We start from the raw sequence: 14,147 nt of genomic DNA, 5'->3' as shown, positions 1-14,147 counted from the left end.
TAGTTTGTTTACTATTATGCAAATACCACCGTTATCTTCCTGAAGGTTGCGAAATCCTTCAGGTAGATGCCATCCTCGAGGTATTAATTAGGCTTGACTCTAGTACCATTCCGGAGTGAAAATACGTGTTAAACCTAATATATTACTTGAATGTGCTGAACTTTAAAAAAAACTAATTCAACTCAACAAGAAGTTATTTCCAACAGAATTAGCTTTCTTCTCTCTATGTATGGAGCGCCTAAAAAAACTACGTGCTCAGATAAGTTTCGATATGCATGTTTCTTTAAAAATACTCGAAATAAAAAACAAGTGCAGTTATCTTGTCTTTCTCCAACCTCAGCGGCTGCTCATCAACATCTTTTTCGGGTGTATTACCAAGTTCAAGTGTGGCTTGGTTATCAGCTAGATATGACTGGGGGTGGAAATTAGTCGACAGTTCATTAGAACCAATTTAAACTTTACTCCCACCTGCGCCGGAAAAACTCCTGAACACAATTTTTTGCAACTGTAAAAAGGAATGTAGCGCTAAATGTGGTTGCAAAAAAAGTGGACTGTTTTGTTTGGTAGCATGCACTAATTGTCAAAACCGGTCGTGCTCCAATGTTGAATCACCAACAATTGAGGATTCATTTGATTCTATCGAGGGGCCATGCGATGTGTCATTATTGGCGCAATTTACTTGGACCCAGGAAGAACAAGAAGAAGAAGAAGAACAAAAAGAAGAAGAAGAAGAACTAGAAGGTGAAGAAGAAGAAGGAGAAGAACAAGGAGAAGAGGAAGCAGAAGTATTAGAACATTATGAACAAGTTTAATAAATTTCCCTTTTTTTAATTTAAACCGATTTTTATAACTTTTATGATTTTTAACCCTTGCCAATATCAATTATTTAATAGTTTCAAATTAAACATATTATAACAGATCCGTGGAATAGGCCTACTAGGGAAACCACGTTAAAAAATGCGCTAAGTACATTACCTCAAAGGTGGTGTGGAAACGTGTGCGCATATTATGACGATTACAACTGTTTGAATCGTTGTATCTCAAAAACTGTGGCTCTTAGAAAAAAAAAGTAATAAGACATTTTTTATAGATAATTATCTAATCTATATTTTATGTTAGAACTAATTTTATGATAAAATACTAAGTTTTCACTCTAATGGCATATAAAACAACATAATGCTATTCTACATCCCACCAGAATGAAAACAATGGGAACCTTCTCTGGTTACACCTCCGAGGCTTCTACAATTTGCAAGCCATACGGATGCTGAGACTAAGGAAGATGAGGGAATTCTACAATTTACAATTCACGTCCCATTTGCTCAGCGCGGTAAAGTTCCAACGAGAATGGTTCCCTTCGTACTCCAATCAGAGTAAATGTAAATCAGAAGTAGTAATTGTAAATTGTAGAATTCCCTCATCTTCCTTAGTCTCAGCATCCGTATGGCTTGCAAATTGTAGAAGCCTCGGAGGTGTAACCAGAGAAGGCTCCCATTGTTTTCATTCTGGTGGGATGTAGAATAGCATTATGTTGTTTTATATGCCATTAGAGTGAAAACTTAGTCTTTTTGCTAGCAGTTGCCGCTAGGGCATCTATGCCATTTCGTTCGTTGCAATCCGGGACTGCACGCTGGGGTTTGTTTTGGTTGGATCAGAGAGAGCAGCATATGTGCCTCCTGATGAGAGACTAATAAGTTTCGAAACCGGTAAAGGTGCTTGCTGCACTCTCTGATTGGACTAGAATATGGTTCGGCTGTATTTTTGTTTTGCAACGAAATTGAAAATAGTTATTCATTTTTGATTTATGATAAAACTTACCGTTTCGCTGAAAATCGCTAAAAACTATATTTTATGACCTTTCGCGTAAATCTTTTAGCTCGGATCGGATTTATGATTTATGAGGACTTTTTAGATTTCATTTATGATGGTATTTTGAACAATCCTGCCAATTTTCAGCTTGATGGTAATTTTTGTAACCTCGGATGTGTAAGTTGACCGGAGTATATGTAAACGTCGTTTTTTAAAATCTTGTAAGTTCACGTATCAACAACAATAGGTGCTTATGCAAATCTCCCTTCTATTCTATTTACAGTAGATTCAGTAAACAGCAACGCGGGGGAGTGACATTCGACCTACTCTTCACAGATCCACTTGACACTGAGTGATTGGCGAACGAAAAAGGTACTTAGTAATTTTGGATGCTTTAAGCAACCTACTGGCTGCCTTTTTGACTAAATTATTATATTTAACGTTAACATGCGTGTCAGTTTAGGTGTAAACTAGGAAACGACGGTGTAAAGTATCTTGTAAATATGTAATTACTTTGTAATTATAAAAAAAAACTGGTTGAGTGTGAATTTGCATGCTGAAGGTGACTCTGAAATACATATCGATATATTTATTTCTGTAAAAAACCGAATTTTACATTCATGTATTCAACATGTGCAATGAAAACAGCACAAAAGATTTTTATCTACTTTTATACCTACACGTTTTGAAGATGAATGAAAGCAGTTTTTTTTGCGGAAGATTTTGATTGGTTTGACAGGCTTGTTTAAATCACCTATAGTCCAGTGGCCAGTGAAGAAAAAAACAGCTGAAAATATCTTATACACGTTTTTAAAGATTCTAAAAGGTACCTATATGAGGGACAGCTGATGACAGATCATTGAAGATATATAGCTAATTTGCTAGTTTCTTTAAACAATTGAGGGTGTTAAAGCCAAAGTGGTGTAAGTCATATTTTTGAAATAATGTAACTCTTGGTTTAACCTTGATATACAGTGTGGAAGGCACTTATGGAATAAAATTATTTCTGTCCTTGTATCAAAAAATTATAAAAAACGCTGAGACCCGTCGATTTTTAAATAAAAATGTGCACTTTTTAAACATAAATTTAAATATACAGGTTGATCCTTGCAAGTCTAGCAGAGTCCATATGCTTTATTTTTAATGGAATACCCTGTATATTCTTATATTTTTAAAAGCTGCTTAACAACTTGATTTCAACGAACTATATCATGTAGGGTGTATTATGAATAATACAGGGTGAAATTTTGAAATTAACAAGTATGGAAACCACTGATGGAATTGTTTGTGTCCTTATTTTAAAAAATTATAAAAAATACTGGGACACGTCAACGTTTAAATTCAAATGAGCGCTTTACAAACATAAATTTAAATATACAGGGTGATTCACCCAAGTACAGCATAGTCCATGATCTTTAGTTTTAATGGATCACCCTGTACATTTTTATATTTTTAGAATCTGCTAAACAACCTCATATCAAGTGTATTATGTAGGGTCCGTTATGAATAATACAAGGTGAAATTTTGAAATTATTTATAAATTTCGTCAAGACATTAAATACAAAACCCAATAGATTTAATACTTAGTTTAGAAAATTGATGCCTTTATTTAGCTAATTTAAAATATTTACCATTATTTAAAGCATGATAAATTATTAATTTTAAATTTTTATGTAGGTATTTAATATATTGCCGAAAATTACACATAATTTTAAAATTTCACCTTGTATTATTCATAATAGGCCCTACATATTAGGTATACACTTTTTTGATATGAGGTTGTTTAGCAGATTCTAAAAATATAAAAAAATATATAGGGTATATTTTAATTTTTGTTTGTAAAGCGCCCATTAGAATTTAAAAGTTGATATGTCCCAGTATTTTTTATAATTTTTTAAAATAAAGACACAAACAATTTTATTCCATAAGTGGTTTCCATACCCTTTAATTTTAAAATTTCACCCTCTATTATTCATAATACACCCTACATGATATAATTTGTTAAAATCAGGTCGTTAAGAAGCTTTTAAAAGTATAAGAATATACAGGGTGTTCCATTAAAAATAAAGCTTATGGAGTCTGTTAGACTTGCAAGGATCACCCTGTACGTTTAAGCTTATGTTTAAAAAGTGCACATTTTTATTTAAAGATCGACAGGTTTCAGCATTTTTTATAATTTTTTGAAACATGGACAGAAATAATTTTATTCCATAAGTGCCTTCCACCCTATATAGACCTCTTGTCATCACGAAAATCAGGAAAGTGGTATAAGTATTTACAGTAAGTAATACAGTAAAATCTTACATTACTTTTCCTCATTTTAAGAGGTCTATATATCAAGATTATAAAGCAAGACTTACATCATTTCAAAAAATTAGTTACACCACTTTGGTTTTAACACCCTCAGTTATAAAAAGTGAAAAAAAAAATCATTGTTTGTCTATAAAACGTTTCTTATACATTCTAAAATACCCCCAATAACTGAAAACAAGAGTCTTCAATCAATGTGTACTCCCTGTCCTCATATTTGGCTCTCAGACCTGGACGTTTACAAAGAAAGTTATGAAAAAAATATCAAAGGCAGGACAATCCATGAAAAGACGAATGCCGGACATTAAACTTACAGACAGGAATAGAAACGAATGGATCCGTAACAAAATCATCACCGACATCATCATCCAGCCTCAAAAGTCCACTGCTGAACACAGGCCTCCTCCCCTCGTTTCCAACCCCATCTATCCTGCGCCGTTCTCATCCAGTTTTTATTTAGCTTTCTTAAGTCGTCAGTCCATATTGTAGGCGGTCGACCGACGCTTCTCTTGTCTTCTCTTGGCCTCCATTTCAATAACCTCTTCGTCCATCGCCCATCTGTCGTTCTGGCTATGTGTCCTGCCCATCTTCACTTCAACCTGGCTATTCCTTTCGATGAAGTCAGTCACCTTTGTTCTTCTCCTGATTTCTTCGTTTTTGATTTTGTCTCGCAGAGTTATTCCTAACATTGACCGCTCCATTCTTCTCTGCGTGACTCTTAGTTTGGTAGCCGAGGCTGTAGTTGACCAGCCAAAAAGATCACCAGGTCCTAACAGTCTTAGACCTAGCTAGTTGGTCCGTAATGCGGTTGCCTTTATTCCCATGTGTCCTTTAACCCTTCAACCCATCCGAAACTTGAGTTAGTGACTCATAGCACTTCTTTTGCTAACCCTGATGTGACACGTGGTCTATTGCACTTGTCTACGATGGATATACCAGCCATTTCGTCTGAACTACGCTGGCATTTTTGCCTATACACCACTTTATTCGTAGGTTAAGTGCATGTGCAAAGGCGTAACCAGGTGGTGATTTTGGGGGTTATAACCTCCCCTTTTGGATGTACTTTGAGCTTTATACGCTTAACATCATTATTATTCCATACCCCCAGAGACCTTCAAGTAGATGTAACCCCCCCTTAGCATCATCCTGGTTGCACCTCTGGTTCAGTGATCTGGCTTATATCCCGCATTCTGAGCCTTCTTCTGTACAAAATATTTTCAAAATATAATAATTTATAATGGGTGTTCCGATTTCTGTCATTTAGTGTATATTATCACAACAAACCTGAATAATACACAATAAGGTATTAATATTTTGGATTCTTAATGCGATCCTTATTGAATCCTTAATAAAGACGAGTAATTCTTTGGCATGCACGGTGACAAATGTAAAAAGAAATCCGATACCATTATTCAGTAGTGACTAATTTTACAGAAACGGTACAAACCGCATAAACAATATCGATATTTTCATTTGTTATTTTCAGTATGTACATAAGCAGAGATCAAGTCGTGACGTCATCTGATTACTACCTACTTGATCAGGACATGTATCCTTTAAAGGCAGTCGCCTACTTCGATATGTTGCCGCGAAAAGCTGACATATAATGAATTTCTTTCTTTTTTAATGTCCTCGCCGCTCGAGAACCAACGGCTATAAGATATTTTATTGATGGTTCGTGAATTATGTGACAAAATGAAATAAGATTCGATATTGTATAATGTCATTTGTAATGATGAAGAAGAATACAAAAAGAATTATGACCTAATAGCTTAAGAAAATTTTTTAAGGTTTCTAAAATGCAATCTTAAAAAAGTTGAATCAATTTAATGCTTTCTGATAAATACCTAATATTTTTTCTTTCTTTTGCGGTGCAACTCAAACTTTGTAGGATAGTTCACTACGTTACATAGGATAATTTAGCTCTCCTGGTCTAGAAGGCACTTGACTTGGTTTATTATTCGTTTCCATTCTTTCCTATTTGCTGTTTTATTTTTCCAATTAGGGATTTTAAGTTTTTCTATGTTTTCAACTTCCTTCTTCCACCTGGTTTTGGGCTTATCTTCCTTCTTCTTTTCTCTTATTCCTCCCTTTAGTACCCTTTTGGATAGTCTCGTGTTTGGCATCCTTTGGATATATTCCAACCATCTCAGTCTTCCTGATTTTATAGTACCTACGATATTCGCTTCTCCATATAGTTGCTCTATATTTGGTCTTTTTATTCACATTCCATTCCATAGCTTTCCTCCAAATATTTTCCTGAGCAATTTTCTTTCCCACATTTGCAGCATGACATACATAATGCTATAGGTCTTATCAGTGTCTGTATGAAAACTGCAAAAAATATGAAAACTAAGTTGAAAAAAAGTCGATTTTAAAATAATACGGTTTATAATAAAATAATACGAAAATAATTACGATTTGGTTATGCTTGCAGCCCCAAGGGTGACGATTAATGGACTTCTTCCATGGAACTCCCGATGCACGTGTCAAGCCGACGGTACCGTCAAAGATCACGAAAAGTTCGGAATTCTGGAGTACTTTCACCGTTGAAGGTTTTAAGCGAAGTCGTAGAGTCGTACCTTTTTGTCCTAAAGGTACTTAACGGAGCATGTCCAGTTGTATACGATGCGCAAAGCGAATTTTTGCACTTGTGGGTCAGTAAAATTGACATTGAGCAGTTATTTAAATTAGAACACAGACAAGGTTATTCTGCATCATTTTACAGGGGGCAGACAAAAGTAACTATATAATTATTAAATTATCAAAACTTATTCTACCCGAAATAAATAAATATTAGAATGATAGTCAATGTAAAATAAAGAAATAAATAAGGATTCCCGAACAGTGTCTTATAGTATATTCTTATCCTGGTCCTTCTAAATATAATTTTACCCGCCATACCCGCCATAATTATTGCTTGGATTTCTTACTTCATTCTTACTTCACGTCTTTCTTCGAATTTATATATTTTTCCTTCTGTGATTATTGTCAGGTATTGCCCTTGTATGTTTTTTCGTTCTATTCATTCCATATATTTGGTGTTTTCTTCGTTTACGTATATCCCACTTTTTCTCGCTTTCACTACTAGCCTTTTAAGTATTTCTTTTAATTCTTGTTTACTTTTGGTTATCCTAGTATGCGTATTTTCTCTGAAATTGGTTTGGGCATATGTTTGGATTTGGTTAACCATTCTTGGTTAGTTTTGTTTCGGATCCTCCATGTCTGCTACTGCCTTGTTTTTTGGTGGGGAGTAGATTTCTTTTTATTTAGTTATTTTTGAAGGCCTATATCAGTGGTGCATCCTCTACAATTAGCTGGGTGGGCACTAGCCCGTAGTGCCCACATATTATCCACCACAGTGTACACCTTTAGACTCTTTATTTTGTGGCTTTTCACTATCTTTTGCTAAATGTTTTCCTACGCATTTCGGCTCTCTTCTATAACAATTTCTGTATTGAAAAATAAATTTATTCCATAAGATTGCATCCCACTGTACATATAACCACATTATATTTAAACTATCTACTACAATTAAAACTTCAATTAGAGAAGTGCAATTCTCTTCAGCCTTTATCAAAAAACTATCCAGAAACAGTGATCAACCAACAGTGAAGCCTTCTTCTTATTTTATTCCTATTTTTACGACAAAATAGTATTGATAATTTATGGAAGAAATTTATGAAGTGGAATTTCGCCCTTTGAGAGATTCCAGGGTAGGTAATGCCCACTAAAAACGAATGGAGGTCGAAGCGTGACATCCAGTTATATTGCATTCCTTTTGCGTTCCACTGTGAGGAACTTCATTACTTCATTTTCACTTCTGCGGAGATGGTTTTCATATACTTTTAACTACTTCATTTTAAATTTAGATGTTTAAATGATTTGGTGAAACTTTATATGGTTTTCATGTATTAAGAGATTTCTTTGTGTATTTACATAACTGTGAATCTGATATGACCCTACAAATGAAGGTTTAACTACGGGGTTGCCAAAAATTCTTAGAATAAAGTGTTATGTTTGGAACCCATTTAGTTATAATATAAAATTGTGAGATACCAAATTGTGAAATACTGTTGGCTGTATTACCTCCATATTTTATTTGTTTAAATAGCATCTTATAGACAAGTTATTTTCTCTAGTTAAGTTATATTATGTTCTGTAATTCATCATCATCAATCAGCCCTGATTTGTCTATTGTTGAACATAGGCCCCCTCTAGATATTTCCACATATTTCTATTCTGCGTCTCTGCTATCCAATTGATCACAACTCTGTTGAGGTCGTCAGTCGATCGCGTTGAGGGTATACCACGGCTTCGTTTGTCCATCCGTGGTTTCCACTCAGCAATTTTTTCTCCACCTGCCGTCTTTCTTTGTTGCAACATTGTCGTACTGTGCAAGATAACGACTATTTTCTCCATGTCAAATGGTTCGTGGAAGTGAATAAAAATAAGAACCAGAGGTCTATTATATCTGATAGACTGGAGTTTTAATGCATTGAAACTGGTCGAAACCTTGCTTGTTCTTCTGTCTGATAGAAATCGAGTTTTTCTTCCAATCTCTGGCAGTATTCGAGTAAAGATATAGGTGGTTTAGTAAGCTAATGGGGCTATACTCTAATAAAAATAAAATGTCGTTTCTTTATAAATCGAGACTAGTATCGAAAATGAAAGATATACAAGGAGTAATAAATCAAGAACGATATGAAAAACTAAAACCCAAGTACATTTAACAGCAGAAGCTATTGGACAGGAAAATTACCAGATAAATTATTAAAACAAAAAACTGCTAGACAAAAACGACAAGAATAACATAATAATAGAAAACAAAAAAGCTTACCAAAATTGGCTGACCACAGGGGGATGAAGAAGACAGAAGAGGATACAGAAGGCAATCTTAGGAAAAACAAGCTGAAAATGCGAGCATTATCATAACGAGAACTTTGTTTATTTACGTATTTTAATTCATAATATGGAAAATTGCTATTATGAAAAGTAGTTTAGAATTAATAATTATGTTTTAATGTGCAATTATATCATTCTAATTTAAATGTTATGAACTATAAAGGTAGTTTACTCTTGATCGAAATTCATATTTTTTATATACCTCGTATGAAATTAATAAAATTTTACATCATAAATCTTAGAACACGAAGAGCTTTTTATGAGTAACTTTTCTTCGTCAAATTAAAAATAAAAGAGTTATAAATGAAAATGTTCTTGGTATCCATAATTTGAGAAAAATCTTCAAATATTTTTTTCCATTAGAAGGATGTAATTGCACATATCAGACCATAATTTTTTATACCAAACAATATTATTTCATATACTGTCGGTTCGCTAAACTCAGACACAACTGGTTAGTGATTTTAGTCAATAATTTTGCCAATTTTGCAAAAAAAATAATTACTAATTAGTTAATAATTACTAAATAATTAGTAATTTTGTCAATTTTGGCAAAATTCGCAAAAACAAAAAAATTACCTACTAAAATCACTAGCCAGTTGTGTTGAGTTTAGCGAACCGACTATATTTTAATTTCATAGCAAATGGAACAGTCCATTTATCATAAAGGGGAGGCGGAATACTCGTATAAACCTTTTTAAAGCTGTTAATAAATTATTGCTTTTAAAATATACTCAAATTGTATTTGAACATCTTATTTATTTTATATAATAATTAAATTCACTATCAAATGTCATTTATGTTTTATTGATACATACTTAATTTAAAATTTAGTTTGACATTCACGAAGTGTCAAACTCAAATGTAAATAACCTATGCTTTGCTTAACAAATCGAGATTAAAAAACTAGCCTACTTAATAGCAACGATTTAAGCTGGACGTGTAGTGTGTCGGAAGAAAATAAAACGATTGTGACGTCACATTTTAGACTTTGAGGTCGATTATCTCGAAGACGGTTAGAAATATCGAAATGCCGTTTTCAGATTTGGATTCAGAAGAAAAAACTACAGAATCTATCGATAAATCTGATTTAAGTATTGCAGGAGCGGCAACGCAATAACACACACACTTTTGCTAATTTATGAACGAAATGTTTTCGCAAAAATTTTGGCAAAACATGTAAAAATATGGATAGCTTAATGGGAAGCTCAAAAATAAGTGAGGCATGGAAAACGTTGACGAACTTCAAACAGAATACCCATAAAAGGGAAAGGTAGAACCAATACAAATGGACCAATGGGTAAAGTTTTACCCAGTACCCAGTATTGGGTAAAATTTTCCTTAATATTTTTTTGTATTAACGAGTAATAACAATATTTTGATAACTATTTCCGAAGTCAAAATTGAAACGTTCAAGTAAACGAATTTTCAGCTGGAATTGTTGTTAATTCCCATTAAAAATAGTAAATAACGTTGTTCACGTGATAATAAATATAAATTAGACTAGCAGAGTAGAATGAATACGGCACTGATATTTACCCGACAATTAATATTGACACATTTTCTAATTCAGTTTTGTCGGTATATTTTAATTACGATATAATTATATCATGCGATAGCCCCAGGTGTCTTATAGATTAGTTGGATAATTAGTCCTGTTAACGCAAAGTAAAAATACTACACGTTCCTTGTTAGATCTAATAATTAAAACATTTTCAAAAAAATATATATATTTATATTAATTATATCGTCATTATCGTTGTCATACAACTATCCTCATCTAACAAATAAAGATTTCTAAAAATAAAGAGGACATCACAATGAGGATCGAATAAGATGATGTCCTCTTTATTTTTAGAAATCTTTATTTGTTAGATGAGGATAGTTGTCATACAACTATCCTCATCTAACAAATAAAGATTTCTAAAAATAAAGAGGACATCACAATGAGGATCGAATAAGATGAAATATATATATATATATATATATATATATATATATATATATATATATATATATATATATATATATATATATATATCTGGGTCAAATTATAAAATTTAACAAGGAATACCAAACCAAACAGCAGAGATCAAAAGACGAGTTAGACTGGCATGGGCGGCATTTGGAAAACTAAGCTACATCCTTAAAAACAAAAGATATCCACAACATCTTAAGACCAAGGTATACAATCAATGCGTACTCCCTGTTCTCACTTACGGTTCCCAAACGTGGACGTTTACAAAAGCAAACATGGAAAAGATCATAAAAACGCAAAGAGCAATGGAAAGGCAAATGTTGCACATAAGATTAATGGATAAAAAGAAAAACAAGTGGATAAGAGAGAACACCAAAGTTAGGGATGTTAGACAAGAAGTTGCAAAGTTGAAATGGAGATTTACCAGACACACTATAAGACAAAAAGAAGACCGATGGAACAAAATTCTCATAAATTGGAGACCGTGGGAATATAAACGAAGCAGATGAAGGCCACAAATGACATGGTCAGATGATGTCAAGAAGCACGTGGGCTCTAGGTGGATAACTGTAGCGACAGACAGAGAAGAATGGAAAAGGATTGGGGAGGCCTATGTCCAAAGATGGACTGAAGAAGGCTAATTAGAGATCGTTGTCATCATTTAGCCAACCGTGTCCACTTGTCAACATAGACTTCCCTCAGTATTTTCCAATGTTCTCTATATTGGCTGATTGTAGCCACTTTCTCGCTACTATTTTCACGTTGTCTTATTCACCGTCCATCCTGTGTGTTGTCTCTTCGGTGACGTCTTCCTCTTTGCCTGCACCTCACGCCCAGCACCGCGCGTTTCATGGCTCATTTTGTAACTCTCAGTTTATTTGCAGATCTTTATGTCAGTGTTAAGGTACGTATCCATATGTGGGTGCTCCAAAATCTCTACTCCATAAGTTTGTACGGGCAAAATACATTGATTATAAATATTTTGCGTAAGACACATGGGAATTGAACTTCTTAGAATATGGCTTAGTTTGCCAAATTCTGGCAATGTATGTCCTATTCGCCTCTATAGTTCAGGTGTTTGATGTCTCTGCTTATTTTGATCTCGTGTCCCAGATGTAATGCGAATGAAAGACGAACGATGGCCAAAACAGGCCTTAACTTAAACTATGTTCTATCGAATACCTAAAAGAAGGATAAAAAGACCAGCATTAGAATGTAGAAAAGGAATCAGAAAAAATGATGAGAGATAGAGCCATAATGAGAAGGAACGGACCGACCGAAAATGATGGAGATCGAAATGCGGGATGAGGGAGCCCCGTAGGTAGATAGTGTCCCATATATTTGTGTCTGTTTCTTGTATGACATTATTTTTGAAAATGGTTATATTTTCTCTCATTACAATTTAAGATCTTTAATCATGATTTTTCAGACAGTTTTAAGCGAATACATCGTAGAATCCAAATTGCTAGAGATAACAGAACCGCTGAACTGCAAAGAAGAATCAAAAAGAAGACAGACCTTCCTTAACCCAAGCCACAGGAACCAAACTCAGAGTAGCCCAAAGGAGAATGGAACGGTCGTTACTTGGACTGCCTCTCAAAAACAAGGTTAGAAATGAGAAATGAAAAAGGATCACGTCAAAAGGATCGCTGGAAATTGGCTGGAAAAGGCTCGAGACCAACATAACTCGAAGAAATTAGGGGAGGCTTATGTTCAACTTTGGCTAGACAAACGAAGGCTAGATGATGAATGAGATTTATTTTTGAGATGATATAATATAAATAATTAATGATTTTGTCTCATTTTCCAGTTGTAGGAGTTGTCTACTGCTAACAATACTTATCACCCCATAAAAGAAAAAATTCAAGCTAATTCATATTTAGAAATAGAAATTCCGGTAGAAATCATCTTTACCAGTGCTGGTAAATACGCAAATTCCTACTGGTCAAGGGCGGATCCAGGGCCGATTTTCGGGAGGGGCCATGAACATTTTTGGGGAGGTGTACCGGAGGGTCAGGGGGTAATTTTTAAAAATTAGAGTTACAATAGTCAGTTTTAACGCACTTTTCGCACACTTTTGAGTGCCATAAAGACATTCAAAACTTATCGTTATTAAAGTAGGTATTATTAAAGTCAGTACCGATTCCTACACATTTCTTCGGATCCAAGTGCAGTTCTTTCAACAAGTAAGCAATAATTATTTTCCCAATGCTTCTCCTGTTAGGCCTTGTTCTTCCCCTCTTTCTTGATTTTCACTAATTATTTTTATGTTCTCATAAACGTCAATGAACTTAACAAAGTCTTCACGAATTTTGTTATTGTGTATTATGTATCTCAAATTTAGAGAAAGCTGTTCCACGTGCGATACGTCGGTCTTTTCGTCAAATATGACAGAGTAATAATTTGCACTTTGAACCTGATCCATTATTTATTCAATTATTTCTTCACCACAACATATTATTAATTTATTTTTGCTGGTACTACTAATGTGTGTTGCTCAGGTTGATGCTGTGGATAGGTGTTGTTTAAAAGTCTTATGTATCTCCGTCTTTGCCCATGAGTTAGGCGAAAGATTTTAAAGGTTTCGTGACAAGGCTTTGCGCTGTCATTCCTTTATTGTGGCCATATTTTTCATTAGAAAAATAAAACGCAATACTTGTATAACAATCCTTTTGACTGTGAGAAAATACTAACCAACTCCTTTGTTCTAAGTGCTGGTGACCCAAGTAACGCCTCATTCCTTTTTTATTCTTTGTGTGTATAGAATATGGAAATAATTGAAACGATTTTGATGGCTGCCAGTGCCAAAGTTGTTCTAACAATTGGCACTTTGTAAAATTATCAACATTTTGATTTATAAAACATCCTATGTCATTCTCGTTACTGCTTTTGTTCAATTCTAGTCCAGAAAACATATTTTTATCCCCTGTTTTGCACATATATGTGTATGAAACTAAAAACATTTGAACTGCAAATATTTAAATTTATACTTTTTTAAATTCTCGGAGGGGACCATGGCCCCCATGGTCCCCTGCCTGGATCCGCCCTTGCTGGTAGCAATATTTACCACCCTATAAAAGAGAAAATTGAAGACTTCTACTATTTAGGTAACTTACTACATTTTATTTGATTTTCCACTTTTAAA

Source organism: Diabrotica virgifera, chromosome 7 (genome assembly GCF_917563875.1).
Source record: "Diabrotica virgifera virgifera chromosome 7, PGI_DIABVI_V3a".
In the NCBI taxonomy this organism is placed as follows: Eukaryota; Metazoa; Arthropoda; class Insecta; order Coleoptera; family Chrysomelidae; genus Diabrotica; species Diabrotica virgifera.
This window is presented reverse-complemented; position numbering follows the sequence as displayed.